Here is a 15,861-nt window from a genome sequence, read left to right as displayed (position 1 = left end):
TTTAAGACATTGAAGTACTACAAAGCATCTACTCAGATCCTAATGCTGTAAAATTAGAAATCAACAATAGGAAGATCAAGGGGATAATATCAGATACTTGGAAAATGAATAATGTCCTACTCAAAAGCTAACAGTGAAATAAAAAAGCATCTTGAAACAAATGAGAATGAAAATGCAACATCTTTAAACCTTTGGGACACAGCAAAAGCAATACTTAGAGGGCAAATTATAGTAATAAGTGCACACATCCAAAAGAAGAAAGAACCAAAATCAACACATCAATGCACCATCACAACAATTAGAAGAGCATCAAAGTAATCCTACAGTCACCAGAAAAAAAAAATAATAAAGATTTTACAAGAAATAAATGAGATAGAAAACAGAAAAACAAATGAAAGAATCACCAAGACAAGAAGGTGGTTCTTTGAAAGGATTAATAAAATCAACAAACCATTTGCAAATCTAACAAAAGAAAAGATGATACAAATAATATTAATTAGAAATGATTTGAGTTATGTCATAACAGAACCAGTGGAAATAAAAGGCTAATAAGAGAACACTATGAAAAACTGTACTCCAGCAAATCTGAAACACGTGAAACATCACAGCGACCCTGTACATCCCAGTATGGTTTCCAAGGAGTGGCTGGTGAGCTTGAACCACAGATCTTGCTGTTCAAAAAACCTTGCAGTCCAGCGGATTAATTCACAGTGCCACACCAGGACTCCACGGCCAGAAAGGGTAATTAGGTGAAGGCAATATGGAAACTCTCTGAGCTATCTTGGCAACTTCTCTGTAAATTTAAACCTACTCTAAAATTAAGAACTTATTTTAAAAATATTATCCACTTCATACTGGTGTTGAGGCAGACTACCTAGTACAAACAAAGAAGCAAAAGTAGTACTTGCTTTGGCAGCACAAATATAAAGATGGGAATGATACTGTGATACTGCAAGTTTTGTGTCAACTTGACTGACCCGGGACTCTCAGTGGTTTTGTGGTTGAAATGTAACTATCTTTCATGATGTGATTTGATGTGATAAACCAATAAGAGGAATAAGGGTGGAATCGTCTTTGTCGTTAAGTGCTGTCTAATTGGCTTTGATTCATCATGACCCTGTACAGGTTTTCCAAGGAGGTTTCCGACTCCAGGGCACATAACCACCACCACCACGTTACCTTTTTCTATTAGCATTTCACATTAACGAGATGCATTTGTGAAAACTAACAAACCCAAACTGGTGCATTACTTGCCAGGCTCTGCTGGGATTGAACCACTGACCTTGCAGTTAGCAGTCCAGTACTTATCCTACAGCGCCACATACCACCCTTAATTCCACCACCACCCTAATCCGATTTACTGGAAATTCCCAAGGCTGTGGCATGCAATACCTTTTATCTTACAAGACTTGAGTAGAGAGAGGGACATACTACCACCAAGATAGAAGAGCCAGGAGTGGCGTATGTCCTTTAGAGCTGGAATCCCTGAACTGTGGAACTTCTAGATCCAGAGGTAGATTGATGCCAAGGACCATGGAGAACTCCAAAGAATGCTGGACCTACTGATGTTGTAAGGAGAAAGAGATCTTTCTCCAGAGCCAGCGCTCTGAATTCAGATTTCTAGCCTCCTAAAGTATGAGAGAGAAAAATCCTGTTTGTAAGAGGCCTCCACTGTGACGTTTCTGTTATGGTAGCACTAGATGGCTAGGATTGGAATCCTGGTGTGGCACTGTAGGATCAGCACTGAACAGCAAACCACAAGGTCAAACCCACCAGCTGCTCCTTGGAAACCCTATACAGGGCCACTATGAGTCAGAACTGACTCAAAGGCACTTAACAACAACAACAATAGATACCTGGGACAGATACAGATAACACTAGCATGGCCCCTGAGCAAGAATGCAAGAAGCATTGCATATATTTTTTTTAATGAAAAAAATACAAAAATATATATTACTATAGCACCCAAGATAAAATTTTGTTCATCAAAGTGATTTCTCGTAGGAATAAAATATTCAGCTATGGGTGTTACTTTTATAAGACCTTACAGTTGTATGGATTACATCTGCTATCTTAGTGTTCCAAACCAGATCAATTAAATTCCCTAAAGAGAATCATTATTAACTAACAGGGGCCTGATGAACTTGTCTAGAGGTTTCAGACATGTCATGGCTGTCTCTAGGAACAGTCATTAACTTCCTGTGATCATTAAGGATTTGTGTCAACTTGACTGGGCCAGGATTCTGAGTGGTTTGGCAGTTAATATGTAGTAATCTCCATAATGAGATCTGCTATGAACAATCAATTGAAAGGATGTTTCCTTGGAGGTGTAGGTTGCTTCCAATGCATTCGACATTTGGCACAGTGTCCTGGCTTCCTGCTGAGTCTAGCTCCTGCACCTGGCTCATGAACCAACCTCTGGTTCTTTGGTCTTGAGCCAATGGCCTGCTCTATTGCCTGTCAGTCCTGGGAGTCCTCAACAGCCTGACATCCTACTTGCCCGACCTGAATGCCTGACATCTGATCTGTTGATCTTGGATCATCAGCCTTCCAGGCTGACATCAGATCAACAAATCTGGGAATGCCCACCTCTGCAACTGTGTGAACTCTTTCCTTGATAGAAATTGCTCTTAATAGATAGATAGATAGATAGATAGATAGATAGATAGATAGATAGATAGATAGACAGATATCAATATTGATGTAAGCTTTATTGGTTTTGCTTCTTTAAAGAACCCAGACTAAGACATTTTGTATGAAGAGAGGTTCTAGAGAAACAAAATCATAAGTATGGGTTTTCGAAATTGGTTCTCAAGTTTGCCTGGTTATAAAGGCACTGATAACTCTATTTCCATTAGTAAAGAGGATGAGGCTTTCTGCTCCCGTAAAGATTTACAGCCTTGGAAACCCTGTACAGAGTCGCTATGGGTCGGAACTGACTCAACGGTACTTAACAACAACAGCAACAACTAACTCATGACATGAGGTAACAATGTTAATACATAAAATGTCATCACCTGTAGCTTAAATATTGGTGACAAGCCAAACTCTGGGTGATCATGTGTTTGATACTTTTCAGCAATTTTGTCAGGATGAGAAGTATAGGAAAGCTGGTTTATTGGTCCTACAAATAGATCAATTGGTAAAGGAAAGAGATCAATTTGGAGCTTCGGAGTTACACCTCAAGGACCACATAAAAGACCTCAAAGTTTCCACTTATACCCTGAAAAAACTTCTTAGTTCTTATTGTGACATAAATTATTGTATTACAACAGCAACAGAATTTTCCAGCTTCGAATGGTATGTGGTGTTATAGCAAGGGCATTGATTGTGAAGAAATGGATCCTGAAACTTGGGAGGGGGACATATGGGCAAATAATCAGGAGGAAGCTGTTGAATGACTCTTGCCTGGAGCACTATCTGTCCCATCTGTGGAGATTACTCCATCTTTGTCTACTGATTCATGATCAGTAAAACCATTAAACTCTATCCACACTTGATGAGATTAACCCAACTGTGGTTACTTAGATGGTACCTGGGCATCTTCTGGGACGTCACGTGAGGCAGATGTCTTGCAAGACATTGCTGAATATTCCCAGGAAACACCTCCACCAACTATTGCTTCTACACCTGTAACTAGACTTTAGTCCCAGTGAGCCCCAAAGGTAAGTACAAATGTGACTCAGGAAAAATTATGTTACACTCCAAAAAAACTGTTTGACTTTTCTAATCTGTACAAACAGAAACCTGGAGAATATGTGTGGGAATGTCTACTAAGGGTGTTGGATAATGGTCCAAGGAACATAAGGTTGGTAGTCTGAGTTTATTGATATGGGCCCACTAAGAACAAATTCTCCATTCAATATTTCACCTGTAGAGGTTAGGGTAGTACCTAATCGTTTATTTGGTTGGTTCACTGAAGCATGGATTGTGTGTTGGCCTATAATAAATTAAGCTGAGGTACTAGGCCTGCCTTGTACCACAGACAAAGTTATCCAAAAGCTTCAGGAAAGTGGCATGGCAGAGTGGATTTATCAGGATAGATTCATAGGCCCATATATGCAGTATTCAGAGAACACAACTTTTACCACAACAATGAAGAGCAAATTTGTGAAGGTAGCCCCAGAATTCTTGAAGACAACTGTGATTGCTATGTTATATATGTCAGATTTGACAGAGGTAAAGGCCCTAACTGAATTAAGAAGACACTAAAATAGAGTGGGGCTGATTACACCTGATGGTGTTAGGGACCACGTAGCGTTTAATCAACAAAGACAAGGTTGACATGGTTACCATAATGGACACCAGAATCAAAAATAGTTATCAAAATAGTCTGGCTCATGTGGTTACTTAGGTACCGTGTCACTAGAAGTGAAATAGATGGGAAACTTACTAAATATTTACTTGATCTCTATAAGCAGAAGAAATCTAGGTCAAGCGAAGCGCTGTCTAACTTGAATTGCCAGAATAGAGAGCCATGCCCTCTCAATCAATTCCCAGACTTGAGCCAGTTTGTAGACCCACAATCCCTTGAATGAAGGGAAGCTTGGCCCCCTTAAAGGAGAACCCCACTACACCGCCAAAGATTTATACTATTAGTCTTTCTCCCAGCTTTCCCCAAAATGTCTATAACCTTTTACAAGATTAGTCATTGGGGAAAAAAAATTCCAACTAGACACTGGCTCTGAATTGACACTAATTCCAGGAGACCCAAAATGCACTGCGGCCCACCAGAGTAGGGATATATGGAGATCAACTTAGTAATGGAATCATAGCTAAGATCTGTCTCAGAGTGGGTCCAGTGGATTCTCAAACTGATTTTATAGTTATTTCCCCAGTTCCAGGATACATAATCAGAATAAACAAACTCAGTAACTGGTAGAAGCCCCACATTGGACCCCTGGAATGTAGATAAGGGCTATCGTGGTAGGAAAAGCCAAGTGGAAGTCATTAGAATTGTCTTTACCTAAGAAAATAGTAAACTCAAAGCAATACAATATTCTTAGAGGGATTACATAGATTACTGCCACAATCAAGGACTTGAAAGATTTGGTGGTGATGATTCCCAGCATGTTGTTGTTAGGTGCCATTGAGTCGGTACGGACCCACAGCGACCTTATGCACAGAACGAAACACTGCCCGATCCTGGGCCAACCTCACCACTGTTGCCATGCTTGAGTCCATCTATGCTGCCACTTGGCCAATCCATCTCATTAGGGGTCTTCCTCTTTTTCTCTGACGCTCCACCTTACCAAACATGATATCCTTCTCCAGTGACTGGTCCCTCCTGGCAATCTGTCTGAAGTATGAGAGACAATGTTTGGCCATCTTAGCCTCTAAGGAGCGCTCTGGCTGCATTTCTTCCAAAACAGATCTATTGGTTCTTTTGGCAGCCCATGGCACTTTCAATATTCTCCTCTAACACCATACTCAAACGCATCAATTCTTCTACGGTCTTTCTTATTCACTGTCCAGCTTTCACATACATATGAGGTTACTGAAAATACCGTGGCATGGGTGAGGTGCACCTTAGTCCTCAAGCTAGCATCTTTGCCCTTCTACACTTTAACAAGGTCTTGTGCAGCAGATTTGCCTGATGCAATACGTCATTTGATTTCTTGACTGCTGCTTCTGTGAGTGTTGATAGTTGATTCAAGAAGAATGAAGTCCTTGACAACTTTAATCTTTTCTCCATTGATAAGAATGTTGTTGTTTATTAGTCCAGTAGTGAGGATTTTGTTGTCTTTACATTGGGATGTAATCTAAACTGAAGGCTATGCTCTTTGATCATCAGTAAATGTTTTAAGTCCTCTTCACTTTCAGCAAGCAAGGTTGTATCGTCTGTGTATCGCAGGTTGCTAATGAGCCTTCCTTCAATCCTGATGCCATGTTTTTCTTCATATAACGCAGCTTCTCTGATTATGTGCTCAGCATACAGGTTGAATAAGTATGATGAAAGAATACAACCTTGTCGCACACCTTTTTTAATTTTAAACCATTCAGTGTTTCCATTTCTGTTCTAACAACTGCTTTTTGGTCCAGGTACAGATTCCTCATGAGCACAATTAAGTGTTCCGGAATACTCATACTTTGCAAAGTTGTCCATAGCTTGTCATGATCTACACAATTGAAAGCCTTTGCATAGTCAATAAAGCACATGTAAACATCTTTCTGATATTCTCTGCTTTTAGCCAAGATGCTCATCCAAGTGGTTTTGCTTCTCTAGAGAACCTAGAATGAGACAATCCCTTCCCTCCAGTAAAGTTAGACCCTGCTCTTCGCTTCCCAAACATCTCCAAATCATTACTGCAGCTGTGACTATCTAGTTAGTATTTCTTTTCCCAACCACACTAGGAGATCCCTGAGGACCATGATTCTTAGTCCTCAATTTACCCTTGATATCTTGAACTCAATTAATAGTTTGTATTAATTTCTGATTTGTTTATGCTGTAACAAATTATTATAATTTTAGGGAGTTAATACAAAATGTATTATCTTCGCATTCTGGGGGTCAAAACTCCTGATTGGGTTGACAGGGTTACATCCCTTTTGGAGGTCCAAGCAGAGAATCTGTTCTCTTGTTTTGCCCAGTTTCTAGAGGTCTCCCATATTCCTCGGCTAGTGGCCTCTTTCTTCAAAGGATCACTCAGGGTGTAGTGTGTTAAGCATCGGAATGTTAACCACAAGGTTGGCAGTTCAAACTCACTAGCTGCTCCACAGAAGGAAAAATGAGGCTGTGTATTTCCATAAAGGTTTACAGCCTCTGGAACCCTATGGAGCAGTTCTCCTCTGTATGACACAACCAACTATTAACTGAGGCATTGGTGGTTTGTGTGTTAATTTTGTAATTTCTCTGCATATTTTGTTGTTGTTAAGTGTTGTTGAGTTGGTTCCAACACATAGCAAGCCTATATAGGGTTTCCAAGAAGCAGCAAGTGGGTTTGAATTGCTGACCTTGGTGGTTCACAGTCCAGTGCTGATGCTACAGCACCACATCAGGAGTCTCTCACATAGTATTGTTGTTGTTAGGTGCCGCTGAGTCCGTTCTGATCCACAGCAAGCCTGGTGTAGAGGAACCGCTGGTGAGCTCGAACCACTGACCTTTAGCTTCAAACCAACTTTGTAGTCCAGTGCATTAACCCAAGCACCATATTAGGAGACTTTAAAATACATGGAATTAAAAGATGGTGGGATTTTTCCATAAACCTTTTGAAACTCCTCATATTTTATTTATTGTAATATCATCTCTGTTTCTCTGTAATTGTTGATTTCATTGTAATTGGTGATGAAACTCTTAAAAAGGAAAGAGATCTGTGTGTGCCACTTCAGGCAGTCAAATGATAAAAGCACTTACTAAGACCTAAAATGTCCCAATGCTGGCCCAGGGCATTATAGCTTTGTCTCACTCAAGTCTTCACAAACCCTACAAGGTGAAGGCAAATGCTATGGCCTTGTTCACAGATGAGAAAACCAGTTTGTGGAGGTTTAATATATCTACCCAGTTCAGAACCCACTCGTGGGAGTGGAGCTAGTTTTCAAAACTAGTTCTGACAAAGTGCAGAGCGGAAGTGCTTCCCTGCCTGCCAAAGAAGTGGTTATCCATAAAGTCCAGCTTTAGGCCTTAGCTGAGCTCTGGAGTTGACAGATTCAAGGGATGGAAGGGTTGGTATCTGACAACCAACAGAGAGCAAAGAAGGAAGAGCTTGGTGAAGTGAGCTTGGGACAACAGAAGAACCACTTGGGAGTGTGCCGGAGAAAGTAGAGTCTCCCCACTGAATAGTTTTCATCTTGTCTAAATGGGTCTGGTGAATGGAGATGGAGATAAGATTCTTATGATTCAACAGTGAGTAATTGTTATCATGACTAATTGCGACTGTTACAATGGTAAAGGTAGAAGTTTTGTAACAAAAATGGGGGAGTGGTTACTCTTACAGTCCAGGAAGAGGACGCTAGGACCATCAAGGGAGAACAGCACAGCAGAATGTGGGACCCTATCCAGAGAAGCAGCGACACCAGAGATGGAGGAAGAGATGATGACATGGAGAGAGGGAGCAGCTGGGGACTCTAGACTTATGGAAAGAGAAAGACTGTGTGCTGATGGCCAAGAGGCAGGTTTGCAGAATGTGCCCTGGGGTTGTTTAAATGTTTACATATCCCTGAGTGTTTTTGTGTACATCAAAAACACAGAGGGAATAGAAGCAAATATTGTTGAATGATGATGCACAAAGTTAGATTGTACTCATTGCAATGAAACGATGAGTGTAAAACTGATGGTTTTCCATGTAAACTATCACTCAATTCACAATTAAAACTTGAAAAAGAAAAAACAACACCAGTGGGGACAAGGCCAAGATGTGCCTGGCAACTGGTCCCGGAGCTGACCTGCTCCTTTATTGAATTGTCTACATATAGTTTTATGTTTATTTTTGTCATCTTTAAATTCTCTCAGCAGCGTTTTGTCAAAAAAACAAAACAGTTTTATAGAGATACATTTTTCCAGGAACTTTTTGAAGCCTCCTCATACAATTCACATATTATGCAATCTATTTGTTTAAAGTGTACAAAGCTATAACTTTTAGCACATTCACAAAAGCGTGTCACTATCACCCCATAATCAATTTGAAAACATTTCACAACCTCTAAAGCAGTCCCCCTCCATTCGGCCTTCACCAGTCTCCCTGCTGTTGTTAGGTGCTGTCCAGTCAGTACCTAATGGCGACTCATGTGCCATTGTGCTCCACAGGGTTTTCATTGACTGATTTTTCAGAAGCGGATCACCAGGCCTTTCTTACTACTTCATCTTACTCTGAAAATTACACTGAAACCTGCTCAGTGTGATACTGACATGCAAGTCTTCGCTGACTCCCACTGGCAGGAAATCAAGCTGAGGTCTCCTGCATAGAACATAAGGGTCCTAGTACTGACTGACCACTGTCGTCTCCCACCAGCCCTAGGCAGACACTAACCTACTTTATGTCAATATGGACTGGTCTATTTTGGACTTTTCATATAAGGAACCACACAGTTTGTGGGTTTTGTGATTAATCCTTCCAAGGATTTTCTGAATTGGATCATGTGTCATAACGTCACTTCTTTTGATTGATGAATAATAGTCCATTTTCTGGATATATCAGTATTTTTCATTCTTTCATCTGTTGATGAGTACTTGAACTCTTTCTACTTTTTGACTGTTATGAATAATTCTACTATAATTATTCATGCACACATATTGTGTGGACATATGTTTTTATTTTTCTTGAGAGGACTGGAATTGCTGGGTTATATGGAGTCTTGGTGTGGCGCTGGAATGCTAACCAAAAGGTTGGCAGGTCAAATCCTCAGCTATGCCCTGGAAAGCCTATTTTTGTTGTTGTTGTTAATTGCCATCGAGTCGGTTCCGATCCACAGCGACCCTGTATAGGGTTTCCAAGGAGCAGCTGGTGAGCTTGAACCACTGACCTTGCAGTTCAAACTGATTTTGCAGTCCAGCACATTAACCCACAGCGCCACCCCAGGAGTCCTGGAACGCCTGTACAGGGTCTCCATTAGTTGGAACCGACTCAACTGTACTTAACAACAACAGCAGTGGTCATTTCATGCTCAACATTTTGAAGAACTGCCAAACTGTTTCCTACAGAGAATGTACCATTTTACAGTCCCAGCAGCACTATGTGAGGGTTTCAGTGTCTGCACATCTTAGCCAGTGTCTTGCTATTATCTATCTTTTTCATTATTGCTATCCTAGTGGGTGTCCTGGTAGTGTGCCATGGAGCTGGTTCCGACTCATAGCGACCCTGCATAGGGTTTCCAAGGCTGTAAATCTTTACAGGAGCAGAAAGCCTTATCTTTCTCCCAAGGAACAACTGGTAGTTTCGAACTGCTAGTCTTGAGGTTACCAGCCCAATTTGTAACTACTACACTACTGAAAGAACCAACAGATCTGTGTTGGAAGAAGTGCAACCAGAGTGCTCCTTGGAGGCCAGGATGGCCAGGCTTAGTCTCTCATACTTCAGACATATTGTCAGGAGGGACCAGTCGCTGGAGAAGGATATCATGTTTGGTAAGGTAGAAGGTCAGCACAAAAGAGGAAGACCCCCAGCTAGGTGGATTGGCAAAGTGGCAGCATCGGTGGATTCCAGCGTAGCAACAATAGTGAGGTTGGCCCAGGATCAGACAGTGTTTCGTTCTGCTGTGCATAAGGTCACTATGAGTCGGTACTGACTCAATGGTACCTAACAACAACAGTAACAGTGGGTCTGAAAGGAGTCCTGGTGTTGAGCATTGGACTGGTTGGTAACTGCATGGTCATCGTTTCAAACCCACCAGCTGGTCCACGGAAGACACATGAGCATGTGTACTCGGGTAAAGAGTTCTTACAAATCCTAAGAAGCCATTCTACTCTGTTCTATTGGGCTCCTGAGTTGGAAGTAACTCTCTGCTTTGGTGGGAGGGAAGTGATATCTTATTGTGTTTTTGTTTTTCCTTTCCTTAATGGCTAATGGAGGAGCTCTGGTAGCATAGTGGTTACAAATCGGGCTGTGAACCTTATGGTCAGCGGTTCGAAACTACAGCTGCTCCGCGGGAAAAAGATGAGGCTTTCTACTCCCGTAAAGATTTACACCCTCGGAAACCCTGTACAGGGTCGCTATGGGTCGGAACCGACTCGACGGCACTTAACAACAACAACAATGGCTAATGGAAGTCCTGGCATGGCACTGTAGGATAAGCACTGAACCACAAGGTTAGTTTGAAATGTAAGGTTGTCGGTTCAAACTCATCTCCTGCTCCTTGGAAACCCTAAACAAGGGTCACTATGAGTCAGAACCAACTCAACAGTACTTAATACCAACAACAATGGCTAATGAGGACCCACTGTGACTCTATGGGATAAGCACTGGACTGTAAACCTTACAGCCTGAGAAATCCTCTACAGGACTGCTATGAGTCGTAGCTGACTCAAAGGCACTTAACAATAAGTAGGTAAAGATTTTGAGCGTCTTTTTCTGTGCTTATTGTCCACAATGTGCTTATTGAGTATTCGTGGTGAAATAGTTAATGGCTCCGCTGCTAATGAAAAGGTTGGCTGTGCAAAACCATCCAGGAGGTCTACAGGGAAAAGACTGCAGCCTAGAGAATGCTCTGTTGCCATTCCACTCTGTCGCACGAAGTCACATGAGTCAACATAGATTTGACATTGCCTAACAATCTCACATTTGGGCGTTTATATAAAAAGGATTCTTAATCAAGAACATTTATATAAAAGATTTTACAAACTTAATAAAAGTCTTAAGTGCCATCGAGTCTGTTCCAACTCATAGCAACCCTGAATAGGGTTTCCGAGGAACAGCTGGTTAGTTTGAACTGACAATCTGGTGATTCAAACTACCCTTGAGGTCGAGTGCTCATCCCACAGTGGCCACCCCAGGTAGGTACCATGTGTTTCATATATTCGTCTGGGTTTTATAAAACTGAAAACACCAGAATCAGAATTCATTCCGTTTTTATTCAGCAAAACTTCCCAATGAAAATAAGGTTTAATGTGTCCCATAAGCTCACAGTCAGTGAGTACAATGGTGTGATACTTACCGCCAACTTGCCAGCTGAATTTCTGCCAGCACACAGCCTCCAGCCAGCAGCCCCATGTGATCAGGTAACAGAGAACTTGACCGCTTCTCAAACAAATGCAAACAAACCTTAGCAGCACACTTCGTATTTCTTGGTGGAGACCTTAAGGACAGTCCTTCCATTAGCACATTAACATTAGTTCTTATCCAATGAGTTACGTGAGATGAGAATATTCATTTAATGTAGTGAACATATGTCAATGTCTTGAAAATGTTTTAAAAGGCTGTTGCCACTTTTTGTTGTGCTGGTAATGAGATTAAACACCTGATATAACTTTTCAGTCAGAATTTTGATTTTTCAGTTTTCTTCATCTATATTTACTCTTAGAATTATAACAGACATCTCTTAGTTAAGTGACCACTTCTTTGAGAATGGTTCCCAATATTCAGAGTTAGATTTCCAGGGGGCATGTCTGTATTGAGTATTCAGAGTTTTTCAACCCATGACCCAGGGGTGAACATCTGACCCAATGTGGGCTACTCAAATTCTTTCTCCCAGGGGTTTGAAATATGAAATAAGAATCCAGAGATGAGGTGTTATTGAAAGAGAGTCATGTTGTTACAGTATCTAGGGGGAAGCTTCAGAAATCCGTGTTGCTCAGAACTTTGGAGACACACTAGGTATTTATTCATCTTCTGCCTCTTGGCTGTTTTACTTTACTTTTGATTCTGTAAGATAGCTCATTGTTCATTGCTCACTCAAGAGCCCTCCTTTGTCATTCTTTGCTAAAACACCCTCAGATATTTCCCAAGGTAGTCTTATGAGATAACTTATCATTGCTATAAGCGTTTCCACAGAATACTGTTTATTTTTCTCACATGCTCTATACGGGCGTATCTTAGCGATATTGTGAGATCATAATAAATCAGATATCTGCAGTAAAATGAGTCAAATGACGTTTTTGGCTCCCTAGGACATATGAGTTATGTTTACACTGCATTGTAGTTTATGAAGTGTGTAATTGTTGCTGCTGCTGTTGCTAATTGCTGTTGAGTTATTTCTGACTCTTAGTAAGCCTGTATAGGGTTTCTATGGAATAGCTGGTGGGTTTGAACTGCTGGCCTTGTGATCCTACAGCACCACACCAAAGTTTGAAATAGTGTGAGAATTGCCAAAATATGGCACAGAGACCCGAAGCAAGCTCATACTGTTGGTAAAATAGCACCGATAGACTTGCTTTAGGCAAGGTTGCCGCAGACCTTCCGTTTGTAAAATCGGTAGTATCGATGAAACGCAGTAAAATGAGCTATTCCATATTTCATTCTCTATGTAAACAAGAGTGGTTTTTATGACTGACTTCTGAACACAGATGCATACTAGAGGTCCAGAGGTCTGGGTCTAGAAAAGCTCTTCTTTTAAGTGGCCTTAAATGTAGAACTACTGGAAGTCAGCACATTAAAGATGCTGGAGTAGAGATATGAGAGTGGCAAGACCCTCGATCGGCCACCCAAATCTGATTTCACATCATTTTATCAGACAAAAGAACACCCCTATTCCTGAAGTCACTATTTATCAGGTTTTCTATTTCAGCAGCAACCATCCCTGATACTCTGTGATAGGCAAGGGGCTCTGCTGTCGTCATGGGTTACGTGGTGAGCTGCTAACCACAAGGACGGCAGTTGAATCCACCAGCCAGTTTGTGGAAGAAAGAGGATGCCTTCTGTTCCTGTAAAGATTTCCAGCCTTGGAAACCCTGGACGGTAGTTCTGAGTCAGAACCGACTCTCACCACTACCACCGTCTTCCAAAGTTGTCCACATCCTAACCTCCTGAATTTATGAATATGCCACCTTACACGGTAAACAGGATTTAGCAGATGTGATTGACTACCTTGACATGAGGGGGCCATCTTGGATTATCCAGGTGGGCCCAGTCCTTGAAACTGGAAAATGACCAAAAAAGAGTGGGTTAAAGTGATGCCATATGGGAAGAACTTGACCCATCAGTGTTTTAATGATGGAGGAATAGCGCCAAAAGCCAAGGACTATAGGGTTCTCTATAAGCTTGGAATGGCCCTCGGCTTGTAGCCAGCATGAAAATAGGCCTTGGTCCTACAACCACCAGGTACTGAATTCTGACAGCAAATCAAATGAGGAGAAAACCACCACTTGTGAACAAAAATTCATATCGTGTCCTTCTTTGAAAGGGCTTGCCTTTCCTTGGATTCTGGGTTACTTAGTTCCTTGTCAACCTCAGGTTTCTAATGAATTCAAGAAGGAGCCCTGGTGGCACAGTAGTTAAGCACTAATTGATAACCAAAAGGTTGGTGGTTCAAATCCACCTGCTGCTCCATGGGAAAAAGATGTGGCAGTCTGCTTCTATGAAGATTTATAGCCTTGGAAACGCCATGAGGCGGTTCTACTCTGACCTGTAGCTTAACTGTGAGTTGTATTAAATCGACAGTGGTGAGTTTTCTTTCTTTTTATGACCTAAGGTCTCTGAGAAGTCCAAAAAAATTATTGTTATCCAGTTTTGACTTGTTCTTGAAATGGGAGCAATAGTCCTTTTTGCATCCTATATATTTAAAATTTCTAATCTTTCTTTAAAGTGGAAACCTCAATAAATACAACAAAACAAAATATAACTTTTTGTTTTAAAAAAGTGGAAACCTCAATAAATACAGCAAAACAAAATATAACTTTGTGCAGGTGTTTGGATCTTCTTTGGTGGCAGTGGTCATGTGCTGTGGAGTTGGTTCTGACTCATACTGACCCTGTACAGTGTTTCCAAGGCTGTAAATCTTTACAGGAGCAGAAAGCCTCATCTTTCTCTCACAGAATAGCTGGTAGTTTCAAACTGCTGACCTTGCGGTTCACAGCCCAATTCGTAACCACTACGCTACCAGAGCTCCTAGTGGATCTTCTTTCTTGTTGTTGTTAAGTGCCGTTGAGTCAGTTCCGACCCATAGTGACCCTGTATAGGGTTTCCAAGGAGCAGCTAATGAGCTTGAACCACCAACCTTGCAGTTCAAACAGCTTTGCAGTCTGGTGCATTAACCCACAGCACCACACACCAGAATCTTCTTTAGTAGGTCTTAAAAAGTACAAAAGGGAGCATGGTGGCTCCATAGGAAAAGTACTGGAAAATCAACCACAAGGTCAGTGGTTCAAGCCCACCAGCTGCTGCTCCATAGTAGAAAGATGAGACATTCTGTAACTGCAAAGGTTTAAAAAGTCTTGAAAACCCTACATAGGGTCCCTATGAATCAGAAACAACCCAAGAGTACTTAACAAGAACAAAGCACAAAAATTGCTTTATTTCAATAAAGCATTATATATATACATAGTGCTTTATCTTTATTATTATCTAAATATACATTGTTGTTAGGTGCCATCGAGTCCGTACCGACTCATAGTGACCCTACGCACAACAGAACGAAACACTGCCTGATCCTGGGCCAACCTCACAATCTTTGCTACGCCTCAGCCCATCGCTACTGCTACTGTGCCAATCCGTCTCATTGGGAGTCTTCCTCTTTTTCTCCGATCCTCTACTTTACCAAGCATGATATGCTTCTCCAGGGACTGGTATTTCCTGATAATATGTCCAAAGTATGGAGACAAAGTGTGGTCATCCTGACTTCCAAGGAGCACTCTGGCTGCACTTCTTCCAACACAGATCTGTTGGTTCTTTTGGCAGTCTATGGCACTTCAATATTCTCCTCCAACACCATAACTCAAAGGCATCAATTCTCCTATGGTCTTCCTTATTCAATATCCAACTTCACATGCATATGAGACTATGGAAAATACCATGGCATGGCATGTACCTTAGTCCTCAAGCTGACATCTTTGCTCTTCAACATTTTAAAGAGGTCTTGTGCAGCAGATTTGCCTAATGCAATATGCCTTTTGATTTCTTGACTACTGCTTCTGTGAGTGTTGATCATTGAGCTGAGCAAAATGAAATCTTTGATAACATTAATTTTTTCTCCATTTATATGGATGTTGTTTATTGGTTCAGTAGTGAGGATTTTTGTTTTCTTTACATTGAGGTGCAACCCATACCAAAGGCTGTGGTCTTTGGTCGTTATCAGTGAGTATTTTCAGTTCTCTTCACTTTCAGCAAGCAAGGTTGTATCATTTCCATATCACAGGCTATCAGTGAGTCTTCCTCCAATCCAGATGCCATATTTTTCTTTATACAATCTTGGATTATTTACTCATCATACAAATTGAAAAAATATGGTGAAAGAATACAACCATTTGGTGTTTGTTTGCTTTGCTCAAACAACTGC

Source organism: Chrysochloris asiatica, unplaced genomic scaffold, assembly GCF_000296735.1.
Source record: "Chrysochloris asiatica unplaced genomic scaffold, ChrAsi1.0 scaffold00144, whole genome shotgun sequence".
In the NCBI taxonomy this organism is placed as follows: Eukaryota; Metazoa; Chordata; class Mammalia; order Afrosoricida; family Chrysochloridae; genus Chrysochloris; species Chrysochloris asiatica.
This window is presented reverse-complemented; position numbering follows the sequence as displayed.